Consider the following 14010-nt stretch of genomic DNA (forward strand, 5'->3'; position numbering starts at 1 on the left):
ACAGCCCTTCACAACTATGAAGACAGCTGTCATGGCACTCAGGGAGGGCCAGATTATGGGGAGCCTGAAAGCCAGACAGAGGTGTCTAGACTTGACTTGGCAGCTAATGAGGAGCTCTTGCGGTTCTTAAGCAGGGAAGGAGATGACTGAAGTCATGTCTGAGGACAACACCAACAGCCCAGACAGAGGACGACCTGCAGGGGGAGCCAGCTAGAGACGGGAGCTCTGGCCGAGGGGCTGTCATCATCTAGAAAAGAGGAACCTGGGAAAGGTAGTTACCAGAAGATGAAAGGGACTTGCTGGTTTAGACATTCCTGCGGGAATGGACCTGTAGGCCATCTTGCACTCCTCTGGTGTGTTGTCTCCCTAGACTGGGGGAACCTGTAGCATCGGCATCGTGCCTCTTTGGCACCAGCCCCTGCACTGGGCTTGAGCAGCCACCTGCTGACAGTGGGATGAATATACTGCTGTGGGCAGACACTGAGGTTTGCCTGGGGGAGTGGTGCTGGGGGTAGGAATGGGCCATCTCACTTCACCAACGTGTACTGAGCAGGTAGGGGTCCCGGGGAAGATGCTGCGCCTATGTGATGGTCAGTTTTTTGGTGACAATGTGGCGAGGCTATCATCTCCAGTTTTTCAGTCAAATACTGACCTAGACATTGCTGGGAAGGTATTTGTGGATATCATCAGTTTAAGTAAGGAAGATTATCCTAGATAATCTGGGCGGGCCTCATTCAATCAGTGGAAAGGTCTTAAGAGCAGAACTGAAGTTTGCCTGAAGAAGAAGTTCCACCTGTGAACTGCAGCTTTAGCTTGTGCCCAAGAGAATGTGTGTGTGTGTGTGTGTGTGTGTAGAAATAGGTATTGTATAAACGTGTATATGTGTGTGTATATATTCTAATTCAATACCATATGTGTGTATATATGTAACATTGATACAAAATTATTATCTGATCTACAGGTCATATGCAAACTTCACCAACTGTTCCAACAACGTCCTACTTCATGGCTGTTTCTTCCCCCTGACCCGGCATCCAATCCAGGATCACACATTGCACTTACTGCATATTCATATCTCTTTAAGTCTTCTTTAATCTAGATCAGGTCCTCAGCTTTTCATTAATCTCACGGACTCGATTTTTTTTTTTAATTTAGATTACAGGCCAGTTATTCTGTCGAATGGCCTTTAGTTTGACGATGGTTCCCCATTATTAGATTCAGGCTGTGCAGTTTTGGCAGATGCACCGTAGAGATGATACTGAGTCCTTCTCAGGACATTGTATCAGGAGGCACACGAGGTTGGTTTGTCTCTTCATTGGTATCATTAACTGATTTAATGTTTATGGCTGTGTTCACCAGGTCAATCCATGGTAGAATTACTAATTTTCCCTTTGAAGCTAGTAAGTAATCTGTACAGAGGGGCTTCCAGTTTATGTAAATATCCTGTTCATCATCAAACTTCCAAGTTGTAGCATCCACTGATGATTCTTGTCTATGTCAATTATTACTAATGGTTGCACAATGATGATATTCTAGCTTCATCATTCCTTCTACATTTATTTGTTGATATTCTTCTATGAGAGAGAGTTCTCCCTTATTTATTTATTTATATTAGTATGAGCTCATAGATTCTTTTTTAAAGTTTTTTATTTTAATTCCAGTATAGTTAACATACAGTGTTATATTAATTTCAGGTGTACAATACAGTGACTCAACAATTCTATACATGACTCAGTGACCATCACGATAAGTGTACTCTTCATCCCCTCTACCTATTTCACCCTTCCCCCCCACCTCCCCTCCATAACCATCAGACTATATAGTTGAGTCTGTTTCTTGGTTTCTCTCTCTCTCACTCTCACTTTTCTTTTCCTTTGTTTGCTTTGTTTCTTGAATTCCACAAATGAGTGCAATCATATGGTATTTGTCTTTCTCTGATTCATTTTACTTAGCATTATATTCTCTAGCTCCACCCATGTTATTGCAAATGATAAAATTTCATTCTTTTTATGGCTGAATAATATTCCTGTGTGTGTGTGTGTGTGTGTGTGTGTGTGTGTGTGTGTGAGACATCTTCTTTATCTTCATCTATTGATGGACATTTGGGCTACTTCCAAAATTTGGCTATTGTAAATAATGCTGCAGTAAACATAGGGGTGCATGTATCCCTTTGAATTACTGTTTTTGTATTTTGGGGGGTAAATACCCAGTAGCATGATTACTGAATCATACGGTAGTTCTATTTTTAGCATTCTGAGGAACCTCCATACTGTTTTCTATCTTGGCTACACCAGTACATTCCCACCAACAGTGCACAAATGTTCCTTTTTCTCCACATCCTCACCAACACTTGTTACTTCTTGTGTTGTTGATTCTAGCCATTCTGACAGGCATGAGGTGATATCTCATTGTCATTTGATTTCCCTGATGATGAGTGACATTGAGCATCTTTTCATGTGTCTGTTGACCTGTATGTCTTCTTTGGAGAATGTCTCTGTCTTCTGCCCATTTTTAAATTGGATTATTAATTTTTTGGGTGTTGAATTGTGTAAGTTCTTTATATATTCTGGATACTATGAGTTCATAGATTCTTATTTTATTCTATGAATGCTCTGTGGGAATGTTACTATTGTTATTTAATGTTCAGATTGCCCCAGATTTGACCAGTGGGAGCCTCTTCTGATTCCTCTGTCCTTTTGACATATTGCCACTATCTTTTTAGCACCTCCTTGATTTCTGGAACAACATGATATTCTAGGTTCATCTTGTATTTTCCCTCTCTGAGCCCTGAAACCAGCCATTTCTCCAAAGAGTCCTGGTTCCTTTTAGTGGTGAAAGGTATTTAGAAACCAAGATCTAGATGCCAGGGGTGCTCAGGGCTACTGGGTGTCCACTTCTAAGCCTTTTAGCAGACAGAACTAAGAAATATAAGTTGGGGTGCCTGGGTGGCTCAGTTGGTTAAGCGACTGCCTTCGGCTCAGGTCATGATCCTGGAGTCCCTGGATCGAGTCCCGCATCGGGCTTCCTGCTCGGCAGGGAGTCTGCTTCGTCCTCTGACCCTATCCCCTCTCAGGTGTTCTCTCTCTCTCATTCTCTCTCTCTCAAATAAATAAATAAAATCTTTAAAAAAAAAAAAAAAGAAATATAAGTTGATACTGATATCTTATTTCTATATCTGTACATGCACACAACCATGAACTCATATAGATACCTCCCATTCTAATTCAATACCATAAGATTGATTTTAGTCTTCCTTCTCTTTATCTTTGTAACTCTCTTCTCCAACAGCAAGAACTGGCTCCCATTATCCTCAATATATTTATTCATTGCTCAGTTCTACAGCACACAAAAACATTTTAGGATTGCTAACCCATGCCACTATAGGAAAAACTCCTTCAACTAGAATTCAATATTCATTAGCTTTTGTTTGTTTGTTTACTCTCCCTTCAGGATGGTAATGTTATTTATTTGAAATAGAGTTAGGTTCATTCGTTTCTATTTGTGGTCCATTTTTAGGTGGTTTTGAGGGGTTTTTTTCCCCCTCTCCTCATCCTTGTTACTTTTTTTTAAGAGCAGAAGTATTCTTTACCTAGGGCCTGTGGGTTTGTGGATGGGTTTGATGGGGTCTATAAACCCCCTGGAGTTTAATGCAAACTATTGGATATGTGTGCACCTTTTCTGGGGAGAGAATCCATACCTTTCAAAATATTCTCAAAGTGGACTTTAACCCAAAAAGTTTAGGGGAGCAAGAGAAAAGAGCAGGAATCCAGGAGCCCTCTTTAGAAGTCTCTTACAAGCGGGGGAGAAAGTTCCACCAGCTTATAAGATTCTCCAGAGAAGACAGGTTCCCATTTATCTTGTATCTGTGCCAAGTGCCAAGCACACACACAAATGCCAAGCAAATGGAAACCAAAGGAGGGAAGAGAAACTTGGGAGCAAATCTGCACATGGAGCTCAGGACTGCTCTCTCCCAGGGAGGCCTAGAACCAAACCAGAGTACAGAGAGGTGGGTGGGGGAAAGGGGAACCCAGCCTGGACATTTGTCTATAGGTATACACAGAAAACTAAACTAGGAGAAAAATCTCAGTTTGCTGAAGAGACACTGACCCAAGGCTCTGACATACTCCTTGCATGGGTTTCTTTCCGTTTCAAGGTCCCTGAAATTAGAGAACAAGAGCAATTATACCTGAGTAGGATAGCGGTGAGTCATGCAGGGCTTACCATTTGCAGGCATGAGTTAAAAGCTTTCCCTGGGTGTGGTGGGAGGTAGGGACTCACCTTGGCATCTGACATAAGATGTTTCATGGAAGGGTGGAACTGCTCCTCAAGGGACTTCTGCTGCTAAAGAGGGGGCTTCTCTCTCTCTCTCTCTCAAATGAATAAATAAAGTCTTTTAAAAAAGGAGGGGCACCTGGGTGGCTCAGATGGTTAAGCATCTGCCTTTGGCTCAGGTCATGATCTCAGGGTCCTGGGATTGAGCCCCATGTCAGGATCCCTGCTCAGCGGGGAGTCTGCTTCTCCCTCTCCCTCTGCCCCTCCCCCTGCCTGTGCTCTCTCTGCTTCTCTCTCTCTCTCAAATGAATAAATAAAATCTTAAAAAAAAAAAAAAAAAGAGGGGCCTAGAATGGAGACAATGAGGTGAGAGCCTCATGGTCAAGGACAACCTCCTCAGATGTGTATAGCACATCCCACTATGTGCCAGCCAGGAATCCAAAAGAAACCAAAAACCTAGTCTGTGCCACATGGCTCAAAGCCTGTCTAGAAAGTCACGGGCAGGCCAAAACAAAATCATAGAACACAAACTGAGCCCATACAAGCTGAGTGATCTGTGTGGTGGGTAAACCAGAGGACGTTTCCTAAAGGAAGGAGCTGATATGGACTGTCAAGGGTTGAGACTGAGGAAAGATGAGAGAAGAGACAAGGGTGCTCCACTTGGCAGTGACAGCTCAAGGGATAAGCAGAGGTCTGGGGAAGAGAGGTCAGATCCCCACAGCAGAGAAGGGGGTTTGCATCGAAGACCGATCTGGAGGGTGCTGAGGTCATATGCCCACAGAAGACATTGTTCTTCAAGAGAAACAATGCAGTGGTTATGATGTGTGAGGAAGAGACTGTGTGGGGCTGAATTGGGGAGTTGCAAATGCAAGGAGGATAGCAGGGGGATTACTAAAATTGCCTGGATGAGACGTAGCTGCCTGGGCTGGGACAGGTGACAGTGTAACCATAGATAATAACAATGAAAATAAGAACTCACATTTTATATATGGCTCTGTGGTCCAAAATCACATTTGCACATACAGAATTCTTAGGAGCAACAGTGAGAATTCTTTATAATGCTTTATTGAGCATCTATTATGTTCTGGTCATTGAGTTAACTGCTTGGGTGAGCCTCACAACCACCGTGTGAGGGATGCCATGTACTTTCTACCACTTGATATCACGTGTTGTAAATTTGCTCAGATGTGAATCCCATAAGAACCCTGTGTGTTAGGTGTGGCAGGAATTATTCCCACATTATAGTAGAAAAAACAAATGCTAGAAAAGGTTAAGGCACTCGCTCACAGCCACACAGCCAAGGGCTGTCCACCAGCTCTTTGGACTCTTATTTTGGGGATCCCTACACCTTACTTTGTCCCTCGGTTCATGTACACGGTATTAACAGAGCCCTCCAGTGTCAAACATCACTTTGGCCTAGATCTGCGGCCCACTTCAACTAAACACACCAAATTCCTGGCATTGGTTCACCAAAGGTCAGTAACGCGGCTCACTCAAGGGTCACTCAGCTGAGTCTGGCCTGCCTGGACAAAGAACCCAAGGAATGGAAGTAGAGGTGAGGGCAAGGGGACCAGCCCTCCGGTCACCTCCCCGTCTTTTAGAAGACATAAATACTCTCCAGTCCCCTACTCCTGACTCAGAGAAGTGGGGGAAGACACATTCAATCTGCATTACATCAGGTTGCACAAGACAGAGGGAGGGCGAGGTCTCAAGGTCACCATTATTTCTTCATGCCAGGGTTGGGTCTTAGGAAAGCAAGCAAAATGTTTGCGGTTGCTTGGAATTGGAGCAAGCAAGGAGGAAATCCCTGGGGAGACACTTTCCTAGGGCTTGTTCTGCAGATGCTCCTGCCAGCCCCTTGGAATGCACTCCCACTCCTCAGCTGCCTCCTGCCATCAGCCGACTGTAGCCACGCAAGCACCCAATTCTTCCATTTGACGTGTTCTCCCCTTTTCCCTTCAAATCCTCTTTTCCAGGACCATGAGCTGCTTGTTTCAATTTTTCTAAGCCACACAATGACACGGGTAATTATGAACCAAGCTGGTTGTTGCTGGGCTCACCTTTGGAACATGTGAACTTAAGGTATGTTTTACATCTGGCCAAATCCTGAGATCTCTGCTTTATGTTCTGCCCAGCTCACCTGATTCTAAGACTGCTTTCCACAAATCACAGAGATGACTACAACACAGCCCCAAGGGGTGAGTACAAGGCCCACATGGGGCTCCAGAGAGGGCTGAGGGGAGACCCCATGTGCAGAAGCTGGAAGACAGCCAGTGCCAGATGGAAAGCAAAGGGGCTGCTTTTTAGCTACAGGCAAAGATCAGGCACTGTATCTGTTCTTATCAAGTTAACGGCTTGACATGTTTTCCATCTGAGGACAAGACAGTAAAACGGGCCCTGGAGCAAGGAATTAAGAGAGTCTGGGATTTAGCTCGCTGGCCTGTCTCATAGGTGTTCCAAGACAATGGCTGTGTCCCTCCTGGGGGCACTGCAGATCCCCTGGCAATAGCAGCAGAAGAATATGAAATTCTTCGTGCAGCATTTTCTTATGCTAAAGCTTCCATTCCACAAAAGGTATTGAGCACTTACTATATGCCAGGCATCTGGAATGTGGGCACTGTCAATGAGCAATGTTCTCAAACGACCACGGGTTTGAGAAGTGAGAAGCACTCCTGCCCCCAGAAGCCATGTCCCCGTGAGGAGACCAACATATAAACAAATCATGAAATGTAAGATGCTCCTGGCTCTAGTGGAGGCACAGAGAAAGTACTTCCTTTTTCTTTCAGCCTATTCCTGTGATGGTGCACACGGGTAGGACCCCAGGACAGTGGAAATGTCAAGTTGAATTCTTGTCTTTCTGCAACTGCTCATTTCTTTGTTGGTTGTCAGAAAGTCAAGAGACCAGTGAGGAGTGGCCACTCTGGAGGGTCCTTCTGTTCCCAGTTGATAGGCCGGGACTGTCACATCTGTTGTCACGCTTAAACCCACTCTGCGGCCCTTGCTGTTCCCTCTGCATTGAATATGCTTCCCCAAATGCCACCCAGCTCACTCTCTCACTTCTCCTGGCCTCTGCTACAGTCTCACCTCCCAAGAGAGGTCCTCCTCTAACTCCTTATCTAAAATAGCTTCCATGGGGCGCCTGGGTGGCTCAGGCGGTTAAACGACTGCCTTCGGCTCGGGTCATGATCCCAGGGTCCTGGGATCGAGCCCCGCATCGGGCCCCCTGCTCGGCGGGGAGCCTGCTTCTCTCTCTCCCTCTGTCTGCCGCTCTGCCTACTTACGCTTTCTCTCTATCTCTGTTAAATAAATAAATAAATAAAAATCTTAAAAAATAAATAAATAAATAAAAAAAATAAAATAGCTTCCTGGGGTGCCTGGCTGGCTCAGTCAGTACAGCATGCGACTCTTGATGTTTGGGTCATGAGTTTGAGCCCCACACTGGGGGTCGAGATGACAAAAATTAAAAGATAATAAAATGAAATGAAATGAAATGGAATAAAATGAAATAAAATAACTTCCTCTACCCCTTTATGTCTTTCACTCAGCTTTATCTCTCTTATTGAACTCACCAGTCTGAAGTTTTATTATACACTTACCTGCTTATTGTCTGTCTCCCCAAATGAAGACTGGGTCTATTTCTGTCTCAGTTACTGCTCCACCCCCAGCACCTAAAACAGGACCTGGAACACAACAGATAATAAATAATTGGTTGAGGAAGTGAACCAATTTGGACCTTACAACAATCCTCCAAGAAAGGCATCCTTGACATCATGAACCTCATCACCATTTTAAAAACAAGGGACCAGGCATACAAAAGTTATCTGGCAAGTCGAGTCATGCAGGGCCTGCCCGTGGGTCTGGATGTATGCCCAGGCCCCTCTCATTCCCACACCACCCTCCTGGCCCCACATTGCTCTCTTCTCCTCCCTTGATTCAGCCCACTGTTCTGTGGTCCAGGGACTGTTCACTGTTTGTATAAGGGAAAGAAACCCAACACTCCCCAGGAGAGCCATTTACAATCCCTGGGCAGGCACCTCAGCGTCACCTCCTCCCTTCCCTCTGCCACCCAGAATCCAGGGCAGCGCGGTCGGGTCACCCTCCAGACAGCAAGAGTGGCTCAACCTCCCCGGTGCTGCAAGGGACACTCGCCTCTCTCCCTCCCTCCTGGCCTTCCCCCAGGAGCCCTGCTGCCGGGCACCTGCACTCCTGTCTCAACAGGCCCCGTGGTGAGTGAAAGAATCCATCTCACCAACGTGTGGACATCCACCCTGCCATGGGCAGCCGGGTGCTCCCAGCACCGTGAAGGTGGAGACGCAGGCAAAGACCCACTTTTGGGTTCCTTGTATTAGGCAGAGGCCACCTGAGGGAGGGGAAGTGAGACACGACCACAGGTTTGTGCGTGAGAGGGTGGCAAGGGTCCAGACTCACTCAGACGAACAAACACAGGTCTCAGGGAGTGAAGAAATGTGAAAAGCAGCTGATGGATCTGGGTTCGTGTCACAGCCCGCCTCTGATAAGCTATGTGGTGTGACATAAGGGAAGTTACTTCCTCTGCAAATGGGGATAGTAAAATAATAGCTGCTCAGAGTACCTTTATGGAGTAAGAACAAAACCCACTAACAAATCTGTGAATGCATCTTGGAAACTCTCAAGTATCTGTAAACACAGAGATGTGTTACATGTATGTTGTTTCTTATTAAAAATGACTCATTACAGGGGCGCCTGGGTGGCTCAGTCAGTTAAGCGTCTGCCTTTGGCTCAGGTCCTGGGATCGAGCCCCACGTCGGGCTCCTTGCTCAGCGGGGAGCCTGCTTCTCCTCCTCCCTCTGCCTGCCTCTCTGTCTCCTTGAGCTTTCTCTCTCTGTCAAATAAATAAATAAAATCTTTAAAAAAATGACTCATTACAGAAAATATAACCAATACAATTGATATATAAAAAGTATAAAGAAGAAAATAAAAATCACCCGTAATTCCACTACTCATAATCACTGTTACCATTTTATATACCCCTTTCAATCTCTTTTCCGCAGCCACGTATGCAAATATATATTATATACGCTCACGGCCCCTCACCACAAGACTGGACCGCACAGCTGCACCCCCAGGCATTTCCACCATTAATTTCATTAGAGCAGTAACTGCAGTCTACACTGGAACTTTATCATTGTTCTGGCTAAGTAAGACCTTTTAGAAACGTATTGGTAATAATTCCTCAGTCTTTTCGTTTAATAAATACACAGTTAGTTCTCTGCAACATGGTACACTGGGGAAACCATCACACCAGGAATCAGGAGATCTGAAATCTTGCCCTGAGTGTGCCAATAAAGAGCAGTGTATACACTGGCAAGAAGCCTCTGTGCCTCAGTTTCCCCATCAGTGAAACGAAGGTGAAAATCTATGCCCTGAAGGTCAGATGAGAGCATGTAGGGGAAGGTACACAAAGCACCCCTCTACGGGAGGTCCTGTTCCTGTCCTCCCCCACACACGTGAGTACAGCCCGGGAGCCGGTGCACTTGCATTCATCCCCATCCCATTTAACAAGTCCCAACAACCCAGGGAGCAAAGGCGACCTTGAATCTGCCAGTCTCTAAGAAGCTCACGTACCATTCCCTTTGCCTCCAACACTTACCAAGTCATTCCCTTCTAAACCAGAGCTAGAGTGTGCCCCGAAGTGGTTGGCTGTTACCCCAAGAGGTGAGGAGTACTATACACCTCCCAGTCTCTTGAGGAGTCAGAGCCACATCCTCTCTGAGACCACTGGGTCCTGTTTTCTCAAAGTGAGTTCTTGGAACGGCTTGCCCTAGGGCCCTAGGCCAGAGTCAAAGTCTTTGGGGGCAGGGCTCAGGAATCTGCATCTTTAATAGCAGTCCCACCCTCACCCCCGCAAAGACTTTGACACCGCCCCCCCCCCCCCACCACCATGACTCAGATACACTCATAAAGTCTGAGAACTGACCTGTCAACATCTCAGTTGGGAAGACTGAGGATCAAGGTTACAAAGCCATGAGTGGCCAAGTTCGGGCCAAAGGATCAGAACTCAAATTTCTTTTCTCAATCTTTCTCTGCTTCTTTCTCCTTCTTTCTGTCTTCCCTCCCTCCTTGTCCTCCTCCCTTCCTTATTTTCTCTTTTTATTTCAAGAAGATAGACTTTTCTCATCACATACAGTTCAGCACTGGGGTTCCCGTTCACTGGGCAGTTCTGCTCCACGTGGTTATAGAATTCAGATTTCTTGTTTGTATTTAAATAATATTATAGGGTTTTTTTTTCCTTTTAAAGTCATAATTCTTTTAAAAGTCAATAACAAGGAAAGACGGCCTGACGCATAGCAATGAATCACCATAATTTTTCCTCTGCCAGTGGGAGCTAGGACCCAGGAAGAGGGAAAACATGTGGTGTGGGAATAAACGAAAGTTTCATTAGTTCATGCGTGCATGTATTCATTTATTCACCAATGTCACTAAACACCTAGTAGGTAATTGGTGCTGGGAATTCAACAGCCTTCGTTCTAAACCAGCTCACGATACAGCACTGCTCACTGAAAAATAAAACCGGATGACTCAGTGAGCAAGCCCTGGGCCCAAAAGGGCCAGGGGCAGCTGTGCGGGGGGGAAAGAGAACATGGTCCCAAGCCCAGCTTTGTTCTCTCATGTGACCATCTCTCTCTCTCTCTCTCTTTTTTTTAAATTTTTGTACTAAGTTTTTTAATTTTAATTTTAATTTTATTTATTTAATTTATTTTTTAATTATGTTCAGTTAGCCCGGATATAGTACATCATAAGTTTTTGTTGTAGTGTTCAACGATTCATTAGTTGCATAGAACACCTAGTGCTCCATCTCTCATGGCTTCCCTCTTTTTGGAGGGACAGAATCTATGGTGCAAGAGTCACATACAGTGTTCTTATTCCCAGACTGGCCACATCCTCAGCTCGAGAACAGAATCCAGGGCGGGGAAGGAAGGGGACTTCCTTTCTCCCAGAGCATCAGTGCCTGGTATGCTGGGAACGCCACGGAGTCAATCCGAGCCATCCCTGGACAGACCTGCAGGTTTAGCCAACCACGCAGAGCCAATAAACATCATCTCTCTGGATTTTAATAAGGTTTTGAATGGGTTCCCACACTGAAGTAGTCCTTGAGAAACTTAGAAAAGATGGCTGAGTATAAAAGTTTAATAAGCAGGATGTTGGGGAAATTAGGGGTGCTGTTTAGCACCCCTCAAAATCATTTTTGGCATTAATTTGCTCTGCCTTACATGGTCTCCTAGTTATCCTTGTCTTCTTCCTCCTTTGTCTCTCTCCTAATCTCAGTGACCCTTTAACCCTATAGAACATCTTGCACAGACCTGTGCCGTTTTGTGCAGCGCTGTACCCTGGGACTTGCATAAGGCTGGGGTCAAGGGAGGTATAGCAGAATATCTCAGCACACAAAGGCCACGTTATGTTCCAACCTTAACATTGAAAACATAAAACCATTCTTAGGTATGTGCTGGCTGAGTATATGGAGGATAAGACTTCCTTTTAAAGATAAACTTTGTCTTGTACAATCAGTTCATTATATTCTGTCACAAAAGTATGGTCCAGGCAGAAGGAAAAGCACTGTAAAGGTAGATAAAGGAGCCAAAATTGCCCGGTGGGGTCAGAGTGGGGAGATGTCAGGGTGGCAGCCGCCCAGAGGCATGAGGTGACTGAGGCTGAGGAAACTGCTCAGAGCTCTGTCTCCCTCCTCAGACAGTCACCCCATGAACTGACAGCTACCCATCTGCACGATTCAGAAAGCAGAACGGAGAACAGAACAGCACTCAATCTTCAAAGCCACCATTACTGTGGGTCTCCCAAATGCAAAGCACTGTACTAAGGAGATTTCTCTTACTTTCTTTCTCTGTACTTTCTCTCCCTTAATTTCCTCAATAATTATGCATGGAAGGCATTATTCCCTACGTCACAGATGAGGTAGCCATGGTCATCTAGCTAAGGTGGGATTCAAACTCAGACCCTCCCCCCCACCTATACACACATGTGAAAGCCTGTACTTTTTTTTTAAACCACATCATAGAGAAGATGAATATAAGTATCTATGCCTGTGATGACATGAGAATTTCTCAAGGCTTCCCCACTTTTATCAATATATTTTGTTTTTGAAAAATTATTTACTTTTTTAAAAAAACCATACAAGTCATACGTAGTTATTCTTATCAAGCCAAACAATTCAGAGTAGAATGAAAAGTATGACTTCTTCTCGACATTCCCTATAATTAAAAGTATAGATGTAACAAAAGCATATTGGGGAAAAAAACATTTTTTTTTAAGAGAGAAGAAACAAAATCTATACTCCTCTCACTTAAATGAAACAACCAAGAGAAATTCAGAATATTACTTTTCTACAATTGGGGTGTTTGTTGTGTGATATACATTCAATGTATTTTGTATCCTGTTTTCCTCGAGTTATGTCACAGACATTTCCATTTCATCTCTCTGGTCTTCTTATTCCTCAGAGTTAATGGCTGAGTGACATGTAACTGAGAACCACAGTTTGCTTAACCATCCTTCTGTTGCTGAGCATTTAGATGGTTTCTCATTATTTGCTATTATCAAGTGTGCTGTGATTAAGATCTCTATGCATTTTTTTTTTCTTTCTCTAGTTTGGATTAATTCCCTAGCATTCCCAGAAAGTAGAATTACTGGGTCAAAGGGTGTGAACATTCTTAAGGCTCTTGATCCATAGTGCCAAATTGTTTTCCAAGAGGATTGAACCAATTTTCACTATTTGGACGCTTGCTAGTTTCCCTGTGTGAGAAGTTCTGGGGAAAGACTTTGTTTAAGGCTTCTTATTCTGTTTAACTGAAATCACTACACTTTAATGTTGCTGTTTCATACGGCCCCTTTCAAAGTCTGTTGACAATGTTTGACCATCTGATTACTGGGTGGAAGATTTATACTGGTCTCCCTGTCTCCAGGCTCTTCCTGCCTTCAATCTGTTTTGCACACTTCAGCCAGATTCATTCTTTTGGAAACATCACTTGCCTCATGTCGCTGCCCCTTCTCAGTAACTTGTAGTGACTCTCTATTTCCTCCAGGATCAAGTCCAAACTCCTCTACTGGGTCCTGAGGACCCTCCATAATAGGGTACCACCACCCCCATTCCCAACTCAATCTGATCTTCTACCACCCTCAGCAGAAATCTACAGCCACTTCCCATCTAGTCCCCCAATTATGCTCCATCTGCTTTTCCCTTTTGCTTATGTTTTCTCTCCACTGGAATGCTTTCCTCTCCTTTTTACCTTCCTCTGCTTTCAGGGTACTTCAGTCCCACCCAGTCAGGTGAGAATTCTTCAGGAAGAGCCATGGAAAGAGGGGAAAGACCTAGAGTCAGGAATTTAGAAAGAGAGGGAAACAGAGGAGGGAAAGCAGTGGGGATACCAGACATGCATTCAGGGGCCAGGAGGATGTGGGGGCCCCCACATTAAAGGCATGAATAGATTGGCAACAGATATCAGAACAAAGGCAAAATTCATTGTGCTATGGATACCATTTAGGCTGTTTCTACTGGCCTAAAAAAGGAATCTGTGAGTGAGCAGGATTGTGGGCTAGTGCTAATAAAATAATGATGACAATAATAATTATAGTATATTAGTTAGGATTAGCTTCACTTAGGGAAACTAAGACCGAAAAAAAATAATGGTTTAGATATGAGAAAAATTAATTTATGCTTTATGAAAAGAAATCCTCAGGAAGTCCGAAGCT

The 14010-nt window shown here is 44.5% G+C and overlaps 1 long non-coding RNA gene across 2 annotated transcripts in view; it reads right to left on the minus strand.

The window, feature by feature from the left end:
* The window catches only part of LOC118551272 (uncharacterized), a 71171-nt gene that overhangs the window by 22113 nt on the left and 35048 nt on the right, over nt 1–14010 (minus strand). For both annotated transcript variants that reach the window (XR_013449654.1, XR_004924985.2), the window contains exon 2: nt 7869–7952. This is a non-coding gene — a long non-coding RNA (uncharacterized LOC118551272). The remainder of the gene's footprint in view (nt 1–7868; nt 7953–14010) is intronic.

Source organism: Halichoerus grypus, chromosome 7, assembly GCF_964656455.1.
Source record: "Halichoerus grypus chromosome 7, mHalGry1.hap1.1, whole genome shotgun sequence".
In the NCBI taxonomy this organism is placed as follows: domain Eukaryota; kingdom Metazoa; phylum Chordata; class Mammalia; order Carnivora; family Phocidae; genus Halichoerus; species Halichoerus grypus.